Raw genomic sequence first — 15,499 nt, 5'->3', positions numbered from 1 at the left:
AGTTCAGAAAGATAATATCAGAGATGCTTGAGAGGCATAATGAAAAGTTTACCTTTGTTTGTGGAGATTTCAATATTGATTTATTGAAATCTAATGAGCATGCTAAAACATCAGAATTTGTTAATACTATGTTTAGTTTGGGTTTTTATCCATTAATATTGAAACCAACACGAATAACTAAAGTGCTTCATTGATTGATAATATTTTTATAAACAAATTTAATGTGAAAACCAAAAGTGGACTTCTGGTAACAGATATTACTGATCATTTGCCTGTGTTTACTGTGTTGGATATGTTGAATGAGTTACATTTAAGAAAGGAACAACAAAATTTTAATTTAGTTAGATTAAAATTATCTGGAGCTACAGAAGCTATGAAAATAGAATTATTAAATCAAAATTGGCAAAATGTTTATGTTGGAGATGTTAATGATTCATATAATGCATTTTTGGAAATATTTACCCAAATTTATGAAAATCATTGTCCTTTGAAAAAATGTAAACAGAAACAAAAAAATAGGCCGTTACCTTGGATGACAAAGAGTTTAGAAAAGTCATGTAAAAAGAAGAATAAGCTCTATATGGATTTTATTAAGTGTCCAACCAAGGGAAAAGAGGAACAGTATAAAAAATATAAAAACAAATTAATATCAGTACTAAGGAAGCAAAAAAATTATTACTATGACCAGCTATTGCAAAGATACAGATATGACATAAAGGGTACTTGGAGGATTATTAATAACGTAATGAAAAATCATAAAGATAGAGATTTTCCATTGTGTTTCAAACATAACAACACAACATTAGAAAATAAAGAGGCTATTGCTGATGCCTTCAACCAGTATTTTGTTAATATTGGTCCAAATTTGGCTAATGAGCTACCAAAGTTTAATAAGGAATATATTAGTCCTACATTTGATAATATTAACACAATGTTTCTTGGAGGAGTATGTGATAGTGATGTCTTAGAAGTAGTAAGTAAGTTTAAAAAAAAAAAGTCTACTGATTGCAATAATATTGATATGGCTTTTATTAAAGAAGTCATCCATTGTATTATTAAACCTTTCACCTATATTTGTAATAGATCTTTTTTAACTGGAACTTTTCCTGAAAAAATGAAAATAGCAAAGGTGTTTCCAGTTTATAAAGGTGGCGATAAGCAAATACTAACTAACTATAGACCTATATCACTGTTACCTCAGTTTTCAAAAATACTTGAAAAATTGTTTATAAACAGATTGGACTCCTTTCTAAATAAATATGATGTATTAAGTGAGCACCAATATGGATTTAAGAACAACTGCTCTACATCCTTAGCTGTGATGGAGCTTGTTGAACATGTTGCAGCTGCAGTTGATCAAAAACTCAATACAGTTGGTGTGTTTATTGATCTATGTAAAGCATTTGATACTATTGATCATGCTTTATTGTTGAAAAAATGTGAACAATATGGTTTGCGAGGGGTCACACATCAGTGGTTAAAGAGTTATTTAAGTAATAGATTTCAGTATGTACAAATTAACAATACACAGTCTGATTTAGAAACAGTAACATGCGGCCTTCCTCAAGGTTCAGTTTTGGGACCAAAATTATTTATTCTTTATTTAAATGACATCTTTACAGTATCTACAATGTTGAAATTTATAATGTTCGCTGATGACACAAATATTATTTGCTCTGGAAAAAATATGGATGAATTATTGCAATTGGTAGAAAAAGAATTAATTGTGTTAAAGAAGTGGTTTGACTATAATAAGTTATCTTTAAATGAAAATAAAACAAAATTTATGATATTTTCTGGTAATAGGACTTATAGCAATGTTAAATTACACCTAAATGGAGTTGAAATTGAAAGAGTCTATGAAACAAAATTTTTAGGTGTGATTTTAGATAATAAACTTAGTTGGAAACCACATATTTAATACATCAGAAGTAAGGTAGCAAAATCTGTAGGAATATTGTATAAAATAAAAGATTGAATAAATAAAATAGGTTTGAGAATTATATATTCCTCATTAGTAATGCCTTATATGTCATATTGTTCAGAAATATGGGGAAATGCAAATAAAACTAATATAGCTGTATTAATTAAGTTACAAAAAAGAGCAATTAGAATTATTAATAAGGTAGGATATCGTGAACCAACTAATAAACTATTTATTCAAAGTAATACCTTAAAATTTACAGATATCGTATATATAAAAATAGCGGAAATAATGTATAGAGCACTTAAAAGTCTTCCATCTGGTATTCAGAAATTATTTAAGTTAAGAGAGGGTAGATATAACTTAAGAGGCCTGTTTATGTTTGAATGTGGAAAAGAAAGAATTAATGTTAAATCTAGATGTGTATCAGTTATGGGTGTGAAATTATGGAATTTACTAGAAGATGATTTGAAATTATGTACTTCTCTGTTTAGCTTTAAAACAAAATGTAAAAAGAAAATTGTTAATGATTATTCAGTTAGTATGTAAATTTTGTTAATATAAAAAAAAATGTGTATGTGCAGTATTGTATAATTATGTATGCTGTTTTTTTTTTGTTTGTTTGTTTTTTTGTTTATAATTTATAGTGCTGATTCTTCAGGTATGTGATTTAATAGGGTAGGCAAATATAAGCCTTGGCTTCAGCCTACTCCTTTTTTTTTGGTTAAATCATTGTCATTTCATTGTTATTTTATTATTTTATTGTTAAATTTACCAGAAAAATAAATAAAATCAAATCAAATCAAAACTTTTAAATTTGTGTGTATGTGTGTCCTGGTAAACCCTACATTATGGGGACAAAATGTCACAATATCCTAAATCATTTTCCATGTGGGGACATTTTTTTAGTCCCCGTAAGGAAAACAGCTTTTAAATCATACTAAGTAATGTTTTTTGAAAATGTAAAAATGCAGAAAGTTTTGTGTGATGGGTAGGTTTAGGGGTAGGGTTAGTGTAAGGGGATAGAATATACAGTTTGGACAGTATAAAAAACCATTACGTCTATGGAGAGTCCCTACAAATATAGTAAAGGAGACGTGTGTGTGTGCGTGTGTGTGTGTGTGTGTGTGTGTGTGTGTGTGTGTGTGTGTGTGTGTGTGTGTGTGTGTGTGTGTGTGTGTGTGTGTGTGTGTGTGTGTGTGACAACATAGAAGTTGGATTTTGTACAGTGCATAAGCAATCAGTTGTCTAAGGATGTGTGTCATACACTGTGGCATTCTGGTGAGAAGCTGAATTGCTGCAAGAAAACTCAGTGCTTTAGATTTCTTCCTCTTGTTTGGTTCTCCCTCTCTGCCTCTCATTCACTACTAAAGATGAATATTTCAGCAGATGGTGCCACTGAGGTCCAGCAAAATGTCACTTATCCGACCCTGTCAATGAGATCTTCTGAAGAGGAAAAAGTTTGTTCTACTTCCTGTGAATCCAAGACGAGAGATGTCAGAACCTTTCACATGCATTAAATCCTACAAGCCTAAGTCTTCATGACAGATCAACTCATCAGATACTGCAGGTCCAGCTCTCTCTCTCTCTCTCTCTCTCTCTCTCTCTCTCTCTCTCTCTCTCTCTCTCTCTCTCTCTCTCTCTGTGTGTGTGTGCATGTGCGGAGTGTTCGGGAGGAGTGTGTGAGTGACTGAGCGGTGTGTTTGAGTGAGTTTCAAACGTTTTCCTTTTTTACATTTATTTGCTGACTTTGTTGGCAAAGGAGAGCAGCAATGGGGTTGAATTCGGATGGCTTTGAGTCCTTGACCACACGCCACTGGTGCAAATGTTTATCGGATGAGACCGTGTCCATGGAAGATTGTTTAATTGCTGTTAGTTATGCAGCTGGTGTGTTGAACATCCTATCTGCATCAAGAATGAACAAGGCAATTTTCATTTTCTTGAGGGAAATGTTTATGGTTGATTATTTGGTTGAACATGGATTATGGATTATCTGATAGATGCATTCATCTCGGTGTTGTGCTGAAAAATTAGGATTTGTTGTGGGGGAGGGTTGGGATTAGAGGTTGGATAGGTTTAGGCAATCAGTAGCTACTTCAACGAGGGGGGTAATAATTTGGCAGGCAGTCGAATTTCGGCACAACACTGGTTTTGCCGCTGTCTAACAGCTCGAAAAAAGTTATCCTTTCCAAATGATAAACAAAACAGAATTAAAGCATATCATGAATTCCAAAGCCTGGAAGTTGCTGTAAAACTGACGTTGAATGGGAAAGATTATACAATCTTTATCATTGATTCAATTAAATATTTTACTTGTGGGAAGCAGGGCCATGTGAGACAACCGTGTCCTTTAAATATGGAGGCTGAAAAGGAGAAGGAGAGTAATTGTAACAGAACAGGTAAATACTGGTGTGGTTGATGGCATTGCAGAAAGTACTGATAATGTACAGCAAGATGAAACTGCTGCTTTACCTAACAGTGGAGAGGACTCTACTGTGCTTACACAAGATTGTCCCACTGAAGATACGCACAGTGCTTCCATCATTAGTACACATGCACTGTACATTGTCATTGCATGACAAGTTGGTCTCAAGCGGGTAAGACAGTCTTGAGACCACTTGAATCATTATATAAAACAGCACTTAAGATCCATGATAAAAAAACACGTCAATATCACCACTGTAAAATAATTACTAAGTATAATATTTTAAATTTTGGAAATTTGATAATGCATTCAAATGTTTGCTTACTTTTTAAAATCATTAATAATGCTGTCGCTCCTCCTCTAAAAAAATTTATTACGCTCAACTCAGAAAAAAAAAGAGCTACTCGGTCAGCCACTAGAGGAGAGTGCAATATTCCCAATCGCAAAACTTCTTTTGGCAAATCAACTTTTTCATTTGTGGCCATAACTCAGTGGAATACTCTCCCTACACACCTTATTACATGTACAAATCCACTAACCTTTTCGAGTTTGACAAAGGCATGGTTACTGTCACAACAAAATTGTACACATTTATGAAGTGTGTGTGTGTGTGTGTTGGTTTAAGGAAGGGGGAACAATTGAGCATATGATAGTTTTAATTGAAAATTAAGTGTGACTGTAGTTGTAAAATTGTATATTTTAATGTTTTGTATTTTACTTTTATGAAATTTTGTCCTATTGTCTTATTGATCTGCCAAGGGACTACGGGCGGAAAATAGCACTTGTGCTATAACCTGGCACAAGGCATCTCTCCTTGTTTTGATACAAGGTTAATGTTAATTTGTGCATTGTCCCTGTTTAAATAAAATTAATCTGAAAAAAATGAATCTGAAGTGTGAAAGTTGATGAGGAGCTAGTTGTTGCCGGGGTTGCTGATTCAAAATACCCAGAAAAACAAAATGAGATTGAAAACTTGCCGGTACAAAGTTAGTTCTGATGTCACAATGAACTGATGACTTATCTGAGAATGACTCTGAATGTGAAGGTCCAGATACTGGAGAAGAACATGAAGTAAATTCTTTACTTTTTGATGCTTTATAACTTTATATGTAATTATTGTCATGACTTTTTTTTAATACTGAGTCTTTAAATATTAATGGCTGTCGTAGTACAGTAAAAAGAAACGATCACTTCAGTTATTTAATTCTTATAAAGGCTGATGTGATCTTGAAACACACACAGATTTACAGAACCAGTCACAGTGGTTTAGCGACTAGAAGTGGTTTAACGAATGGAAGGGCACAAATGTTAGTACAGGGGTTGCAATTTTGTTTTCAGAGTTTTTAGATAATACCAGGAAGAATATTACGAGTAGATGTTATTTAAGGTGACACAATTTTTTCTCTGTTTAATGCTCCAAATGATGGCCAGGACCATTTTACTGTTTTTGAAAAACTATCAGATGCGTTATCGGACTGTCCCCGGGGATAACATTATTATATTGGGGAGTGATTTTAATTGCACTTTAAATCAGCAATTGCATAGGAATAATAATGAACCACATCCTCCTTCAGACTCTTAAAGGTATAGTTGACCATTATAATTTTGTTGAGTTGTGGAGAGATGCATTTCCTGGGCATAGATAGAATACTTGGATGAAAGTGAACTCAAATAATATGTCTGGCACTAGACTTAATCATTTTTATACTAAAGCTTGTAATAGGAGAACATTTTTTAGAAATTCTATTTCACCTACTTTTCTCTTAGACCATCATTATATTTCTATGGCTGTTTCTGTTGAGTCCACTAAATCTAATAAATCACTCTGGCACTTTGATAACAGGTTACTTCAGGACCACTGCTTTATTCACACCAGGGATGGACTGGGGCTAAAAAACAGCCCTGGACTTTCTCCCAAATAGGCCCATCATCCGGCCATTCGCCTAGCCGTGTGCGACAGACACTAGCCAGGATGTGATACTATATATGCCACAATACTGTAGCCTATCAGACAAAGTATTCACAGCAAGTAACATCTCAAAACCAATGATGGTTATTGGGGTTGTGTTTATTAATGAAGCCTCAGCCTTCAAATAAAAACACAAAATGTACAATGCCATAAAATACAAATAATGAAATGTCAATGGCTACAGAAACCCCAAATAAAAAAAAACCCAAACTTGTAATTACAAAACATATAGTTACTATACAGGGGTCTAGAAGGAATTTTTATTTGGTATAGGCCTACTCCAATATTTATTATACATAACATGGTGAAGCTTTTTTACTTTTCACCATCATATGGGAAATAATAAAATATCTTGATATTCTGGTTCAGACTTACAATCGTTAATAAAAAAAAAATCCTGAAAAATTATGAAAATATTTATTGTTTTTTTTTGTTGATTTTCTATAAACCTATTGTATGTGTTATCAGAAACAGTTGCCCAAACATTTAGGATAAATATAAATGAAAATAAAAATAAAAATAAACTGCCATAACTTATAAACAAAACATTACTGCATTAGGCCTACATTTAATACATTTATACATGACTATATTAATATAACAGCATTTTAAATATGAGTACAGGCACATTTCTGCCAAAAAAGTTTGTTTTACTAAAGTTAATTCATAAGGTTTGGTATGAAATGTCTTCTAGCCGGTTTGTTCTCGTAGCCTAATGTTTCGCCTGTTTTTTTTTTTTTTTTTTTTTTTTCTGTCAATATGTTGAGAATATCAGCGCTGTTTCATCTGGCTTTTTACAAGCTTAAATCACATAGTCATTTGTGGGTTTATAATAGAGATAGAGAATTCTGCACTGAATTTAAATGCTTCTCAGTGGATCGCGCAGCTCTGTGTAATAGCCTAAAGCCGTGTGTCCACCAAAGCGTTTTTACTCGCGGCTGGCGTGTTTTTTCAATTGTTTTCAATGGGAGCGCCGCGTTTTTAAAACGCCATGAGCGTAACGAGGCGCTGAGCGTCTTTTTCACGCTGAAGCGCTGAGCGTTCGGCGTTTTTTACTGGTCGCCGAGAGTTGAAGAATGTTCAACTTTTGGTAAAACGCAGCGCTCATCACTGTCACTTTTTACCCAACCGTCCAATCACAGTGGAGGAGGGGCGGGACTAATACCACACCGACCAACCGCGTCCGCCACATGATTCTGCTTGTACAACGTATGTCAACAGATGACAACAAGCATAATAACGGAACAAAATCAAGAGCCAGAGAAAATACATTACATATTGTATTGACAGTGTATTCTTTTAAACTTGCCGGGCAGTGACAAAAGCGCCTCTCACTGCTCTGCTCCGTTTCTGCTGGTTTCAGTCACGCGGGCTCTGAACGAAAACGCGTTGTGGAAACGCGTTGGCCTAGTACTTTTTGTCCCTCTCTGCTATTATAGTTTTTCAAGATGGCGGAACTACATGGAATCCTCCGTGGACTTACCCGTCCTATGTATATAAAGATAATAAATTCTTCGTTTACGAGGATAAGTCAGATCATTGGCAGAGGTATTTGTATTTGATTTTAGATAATAAAATAACTAAAAAGTTACTTATTGTCCCTTTAAGTTAATAACTAATAATCTTTGCAACAGAAGTGAATCAATCAAAAACTAACTTTAGCTGGACAATAACTTTATTCGAGCTGCTGTAAAGCCAAAAAAAAAAAATGTTAATGTCCTATTATCATTGTAAAGCTGCTTTGAAACAATCTATACTGTTAAAGGTGCTATATGAAGGTGACTTGACTTGACTTTTCACCTTTTTTGGAATACTTAGAGAGAGGAGAGAGTCAATTTCCCATCTTTAAGTCAATGGTAGGATGTGGGCAAGGTACAGATTAAAAAAAAATGTCAGCCGTTTACTGCACATACCAGAGGTGCCCTAGTAGAGAACATAAAAGCCCTTGAACAAGAAATCCTTGGACGAAGCAGACATAGTGCCACACATTTCTTCTACGCAGCTTATTGGAAGAACAAGGCAAAAAAGGTTCACCTGTCTAAATGATATGGATTCTCCTACATGGATCTTGAGAGCCCTTTGACAACTGAACTTTCACCTGGTTTGGACGGTCTTTCAGTTTTATAAGGCTTAATAATCTGGCAGATTCAATGCTTTGGCATAAGGTTACAGTGTTAGATCCCCCTAAAGAACCTTTAAAGGTTCAAAATGCATTTGTTGATGGAATGGCCATTGGCTTTCTCCTGGGGTGTTCTATCTTCCCGTTGCAGAGGGAGGTCAAGGCCTTTTACATGTTGAATAAAAAATTGCAGCAATGAGACTACACAAACCATAACAACTGCTGCACTGCTCTGATGGTACGCCGTGTATATTCTTAAAGATCTTGGAGGGACAGACCTAGACAAAGAGTTATTTTTAAATGAGAAGCCTTATGTTGAAAAAATGTACAATTTTTCTCTTTTTATTCAGTCATGGAGTTTGTTCAATTTCTTAAGAGTGGGTGATGAAAATTATGGATGTGCTTTGTTTTTTAACCCTCTTTTAAGCTAAAGCCTCAACTATCAGGTTTTGATCCCAATTTTGGAATTATCAAAGTATGGGGAAGAAAACGGTTTATCATAGTTTTACTAAATCGGCACACTTTGGACAGTTGAAGAAAAGGATATACTAAATGGAGGACTTACATTTCTGTGCCCAGAGATGTGAATCCCTCAGAGATGTGAATCCCTCATGAATCCCTGTTGTACAAGCCTCCTATTCCTTAACAATGTCAGGATCTTAAGTGAAGAATACTTCCCAGAGTGTTGGCTACAAATGCCTTTGTTTCTAAATGTAATGATGGTTTTGCCTGAATGTTCTTTCTGTAAGGCTTCTGACGCTGTTTACATTATTCTGTGAGTGTCCAAGACTGGTTCCACTTTTTGTACTTTTAGAAAAACTAATTATGAAATTGGGATTTTCTTTAAGATGTTGCTATTGAGTTTGCAAATTAGAAACAAACTGATAATGTACTTTTTTTCTAAATGGGGTGGGGTGTGAGAGATGTTTTAGTGACATTGCGCGAGTTTGGAAATATGGTTTTTAATTGGTAATTATTTAGTTAGTTAGTTTTGTATAAAGAGATAGACTTGACTTTTAAAGCCCTTTTAATTTACACAATTTTCCAAAACATTGTAATGTTTTGGAAAATTGTGTAAATTAAAAGGGTTTTGAAAGTCAAGTCTCTCTCTTTCACTCTCTCTCTCTATCCTGTCTCACATTGCCTCTTTCTCTCCCTCCAATCCATTTCCCTTTTAAAGTGTCCTGGAATCATCCAGCAAATGTCAATTAATAGACAAATGGATTTCATCTCCTCTTTCGCACTCCTGCAGTCACGGTGAATGAATTTGACCTTTCCATCCTCTCCATGGTGATACCGTTTGATGTTTTGGTATTATTATTATTATTTAGGACTTGCAGGGATGTTTAACAGTGCATGTTGCTTCAGGTTGTCCTTTCAGAATTTTACAGACATGAATGTCAAGTCAAGTCAAGTCAAGTCAAGTCATCTTCATTTATATAGCGCTTTTAACAATGTAGATTGTTCCAAAGCGGCTTTACATTGATAATAGGAAATTAAAGTAACAGAGATTGTTTTGGCTTTATAGCAGCTCTAGAATAAAGTTATTGTCCAGCTAAAGTAAGTTTTTATTGATTCACTTCCGTCGCAACGATCATTAGTTATTAACTTAGGGGTCGCTAACACGACACCGTTTTAACATAAAACTCTTAAGTTCTTTCTGTGCAAACTTCAAAAACGCGAATCTGTGAGAACGCTGATGGCGTGGACTTGCGTATTACAAGTTCAGTCTATAGGTATGTGCATTTGAATATATGTGCGCTGGCGTGTAGTCCTTCCTCAACAAACTACTTGTCTGGCCTTAAAATTTCTAATACAGAATTTTTAGTGCTTCCACGTAGCCACGCGAACCGGAATTATCCCGACAACGCTTTATCTGTAGAGAGGAGGGGATATGGCGTTATTTTTTAGTCAAATGTCATGAGCGTGTAAGACATGCTCACGAGCACATTAAGTTATTTCACACGCGCAAAAATGAACCTTCAGCTGGCATGATAAAAGTACTCGCGCACAAATTCAACAACCGAGAGGTGTACAAGTAGCTGCGAGCGAGCGCCTGGCATACTCTCATAGGTTAACTCTGCTTGTACAGTGGAATCCTGCTCGCGCGCAGCGGGCTTCTGCTGGCGGAGTGCTGTTTTGCTCGCGCAGAGGATTTCTGCTCGCTCAGCTGATTTCTGCTCGCTCGAGTCTACATGACTTTTGACAATTTGGGGGCGGAAACCAAGGAGGACACTGACCCTCTTATGATTGGTCACTTTCATCATGGAAAATCTTGGGAAATCCTAACCTCGCCCACCTTCTGACGCAGCGCGCGTCACTCAGCTCGCTCTGCTACTCCGGCTATCTGTGTATATTTTAGACAACGAAATATGTGATAAAACACCATACTAACTCTTTTCATTTTCATTTAAAGAAATCTTAAACATGATAGCCACACAAATGTGGTTCAGGCAACGCGTATTGATTATTCACTGCACATTGCCTATTTATAAAAAACAAAACAAAATATAAAACACAAACCTGCCTCTTTTCGTTTTAAATATAATATAAAAACATTCAACATTTTAATATGGTCCAGGCAATATGTGCATTTGTACTAGACAACAGATTTTGCAGTAAACATTACAGTTTTTAAAATTTTTACATACAATTATTACAATTTAAAATGACAAAACTCAACCCAGTCTCTTTTTGTTAAATTTCAGTTTTTATCAATATTAGCCATTATAAAAGTATCCACCTTTTTCTGCTCAGTCTAAACAATGCGCGCTGCCATGACGACGACTCCGGTTGCCTACTTCCGGTTCGTAGCTTGACCTGTACTAGCAGTGATCATGAGTTCAAGCTCCTCATGTGCAGTTGTTGTTTGTTTTAACAATTCAAAGAAGATTTCAAACTTTTTAGAAACTGAGTGTTGAAAAGTGAACCGCACACACGAGTATAGGCTACGCAATATCGAGAGACATGGAGCGGGTCAGACATGATTTTGACCACTTAATTAAGTTTTGTTTTGCAGAAAACGATTTTTTTAAGTGAATTTCGTTTTGTATAAATTGTATCTTAATTTTAATATTTTTTTTTTTATCAACAAATTGTCAAATACCAAATATAGCAGACAACACAATCATAGAGGCGCCCGCGCGGTCACTTGCACTGCTCGTAAACAGGAGCGCATCTCATCCTAACTTAACGAAACTCAGCATATGCCTCACATACATGAAATATATCTTAAGAAAGCTTTAAATGTCTTTTTAAAAATTTAAAACGAAAAGAAATAGGCTACTCTCTGGTTATGTAATGATGTGCATTTCTCTCTAGGCGTGTTCACTACTACGGAGATGGCGATCGTCAACTTCATCTTTACAGCTGTTGTTGCTGTTAATAAACTAAAAATAATAGGCTTATAATTTTATTAAACAACAAATTTAATTTAATTTTTATTGTATTAAAAAAGCAACAAAAAATCCTGTTTATCAATATTGTGTGTGTGTGTGTGTGTGTGTGTGTGTGTGTGTGTGTGTGTGTGTGTGTGTGTGTGTGTGTGTGTGTGTGTGTGTGTGTGTGTGTCGAAATAATTTGTCCGCTGCTGCTCAAAAAAAAAAAAAAAAAAAAAAAAAACGGTCAAAAACCCCACTGTCAGTGTTTTGTAAGGAACAGGCAAATATGTTCAATATAGCAGGAGACATTTTAATTGTTTACTAATAAAACAGTTATTTTTTATGTCAGTGTCGGCTAGACGAAGTTGACGACTCGCGATCTTCGCCGCGCTACCACATCTTTAAATCACTATTAGTAGGCTATTATTTAAGTTAACATAAAATACATAGACCTACACCACAAAAACTATAGGATAAATTCGTTAAAACTGGGCGATTCCAGTGAATGGACGTGACATTTGCAGTCAAAACTTAAAATAAAAATTATCAGAAAATGCATTTATTTGAAACGTCTGAAAGGAGTCAAGACATTAGAAAAATATCAGTCTACACATGCGTTTTATATTTAATATGAGGGAAATACACATGTGACGTGACACAAAAAAATCTTTAACTTTAGGTGGCAAAATATTTTTTAGTAATTCTTTAAATTACACTGTGCAAACCAAAATATATATACCCACCGGATGAATAAAGATCGGCCTCCACAGAAAATTAAATTTTATATTATTTTTATTTTATTTTTCGTGTTTGCATTTATTTGAAAAAAAAAAAAAATGTTACGGACGTGACAGTTCTCCATTACGCACGGACATGACTGCTCTGAAGCGACTTTAAAAATTGCACAGAGACCTCAAACAGAAAGCACAAAGCCTTTCTTTAAAGTGAATTTCGTTTTTTTATTAATTTTATCTTAATTTTAATCAATGTTTCATCTGGATTTAATAAATAAGAAGTAAATACAGTAGAAAATAGATAAACATGACACGGAGACGCGGGCGAGTGAACTGGACTCTTGTTTCATAAATGAACCGAAACTCAGCGTAAGGTATGCTACTTGCCTCATAGACCTGAGAAATATATAGAAAGCTTGAAATGTCTACTTTTAAACATGCAGAACAATTCAAAACGAAGGAAAACAGACTGCTTTCTCCTTATGAAATGTGCATTTCTCTCTGGCGCGTTCTGAGACGATCTCGACGCATCGTCAACTTCATCTTTGCAGTCGACACAGAAAACACTTGTTTATTAAAAACAATTAAAATGTCTAGCTATATTTGACATATTAATAATCATTACTTTTGCCGGTTCTTTGTGACAGCTTTTAGATGCTTTATTCGCAACGCCACCCACATGTTGAACGCGTCACACCGCATCAGCACCGAAAACATGATTTTTTTTAAATCTAAAATAAAAAATCGTGATACGATCATAGGTTTGGTCTATCGTTACAGCCAGATGAGAAAGCAAGAGTTTATGGTTTAAAAAACAAACAAATAATGGCTATCTGAACATCTTTGCCAAGCCAAACTACAGAATTAGGCTAATCAATAAATTATCGGGGAGGGTCGTGCCTTTTTTCACAATCATTTTGGAGGGTCATAGAAAAAATTATTGCTGGCGAAGGGAGGGTCATGTCTTTTTTGACAACAGATCTCAAAACTCCTCCAGTGGCTTAAATAAATAACGAACAGTCCCTAAGTAAAAGGTATAAGAAGCTATACAAATAAAGCAAACAATTCAGTCAAACATACAAAGTCAGCGCTCTAGTCTAACCATACAACGGTAAAGTTAAATAGCTTATGTATAGCTTTATTTGTATAGCTTCTTATACCTTTTACTTATACTTTTATAATGGCTAATATTGATAAAAACTGAAATTTAACAAAAAGAGACTGGGTTGAGTTTTGTCATTTTAAATTGTAATAATTGTATGTAAAAATTTTAAAAATTGTAATGTTGTTTACTGCAAAATCTGTTGTTTAGTACAAATGCACATATTGCCTGGACCATATTAAAATGTTTAATGTTTTTATATTATATTTAAAACGAAAAGAGGCAGGTTTGTGTTTTATATATATATATATTTTTTTATAAATAGGCAATGTGCAGTGAATATAATCAATACGCGTTGCCTGAACCACATTTGTGTGGCTATCATGTTTAAGATTTCTTTAAATGAAAACGAAAAGAGTTAGTATGGTTTTTTATCACATATTTCGTTGTCTAAAATATACACAGAGATAGCCGGAGTAGCTGCGCGCTGCGTCAGAAGGTGGGCGGGGTTAGGATTTCCCAAGATTTTCCATGATGAAAGTGACCAATCATAAGAGGGTCAGTGCCCTCCTTGGTTTCCGCCCCCAAATTGTCAAAAGTCATGTAGACTCGAGCGAGCAGAAATCAGCTGAGCGAGCAGAAATCCTCTGCGCGAGCAAAACAGCACTCTGCGAGCAGAAGCCCGCTGCGCGAGCAAAACAGGATTCCACTGTACAAGCAGAGTTAACCTATGAGAGTATGCCAGGCGCTCGCTCGCAGCTACTTGTACACCTCTCGGTTGTTGAATTTGTGCGCGAGTACTTTTATCATGCCAGCTGAAGGTTCATTTTTGCGCGTGTGAAATAACATAATGTACTCGTGAGCATGTCTTACACGCTCATGACTTTTGACTAAAAAATAACGCCATAAGGGGAGGGAGGCCTTCACAGGGGAGAGACTAGTTGACACTTCTGGACTGCGTTGTCGTCACGTCCAGGCGCAGGTCCTTCATCAGATCTGGATACGGCCTGGATCTGGCGGACTGCGGTAAACCTCGGGATAAACAGAGAGACTAATATTAGCATAGACGCTATTCTTCTTATGATGTAATGAGTACATCAGGATTTATGGGAAGTGTTCCCGGTTCCGGCTGACCTAATCTATGCAGCCTAACATTGAATTATGGAAGTCTATAATGTGTTATGTGTATGCTAGGCCAAAGAGATGTGTTTTAGTCTAGCTTTGAACTGACAGAGTGTGTCTGCTTCCCGGACAATGTTAGGAAGACTGTTCCAAAGTTTTGGTGCTAAATAGTAAAAGGATCTACCGCCAGCAGTCGATTTTGAAATTCTAGGTGTTATCAACTGGCCGGAATTTTGAGATCGTAATAGACGTAAATAGAGGAGCTCGCTCAAGTACTGTGGAGCTAAACTATTTAGTGCTTTGTAAGTAATCAGCAATATTTTAAAATGTACACAATGTTTAATAGGCAGCCAATGCAGTGTTGACAGAACCGGGTTAATATGGTCATACTTCCTGGCTCTGGTAAGAACTCGAGCTGCTGCATTTTGGACCAGCTGTAATTTGTTTACTAAGCATGCAGGGCAACCACCCAGTAGAGCATTACAATAATCTAGCCTTGATGTCATGAACGCATGAACTAATTCTTCTGCTTTGTCAATGAGAGCATATGACGTAATTTAGATATATTTTTAAGATGGAAAAATGCGGTTTTACAGATACTAGACACGTGACTTTGAAATGAAAGATTGGTATCAAAGAGCACACCCAGGTTCCTAACCGACGACCAAGATTTTGACCAATAATTAGAATCTATGTTTTTTTTTTTCAGAATTAAGTAGTAGGA

This window comes from Scardinius erythrophthalmus (genome assembly GCF_964197995.2).
Source record: "Scardinius erythrophthalmus genome assembly, chromosome: 21".
Lineage (NCBI taxonomy): Eukaryota > Metazoa > Chordata > Actinopteri > Cypriniformes > Leuciscidae > Scardinius > Scardinius erythrophthalmus.
Note: the sequence above shows the minus strand (reverse complement) of the source record.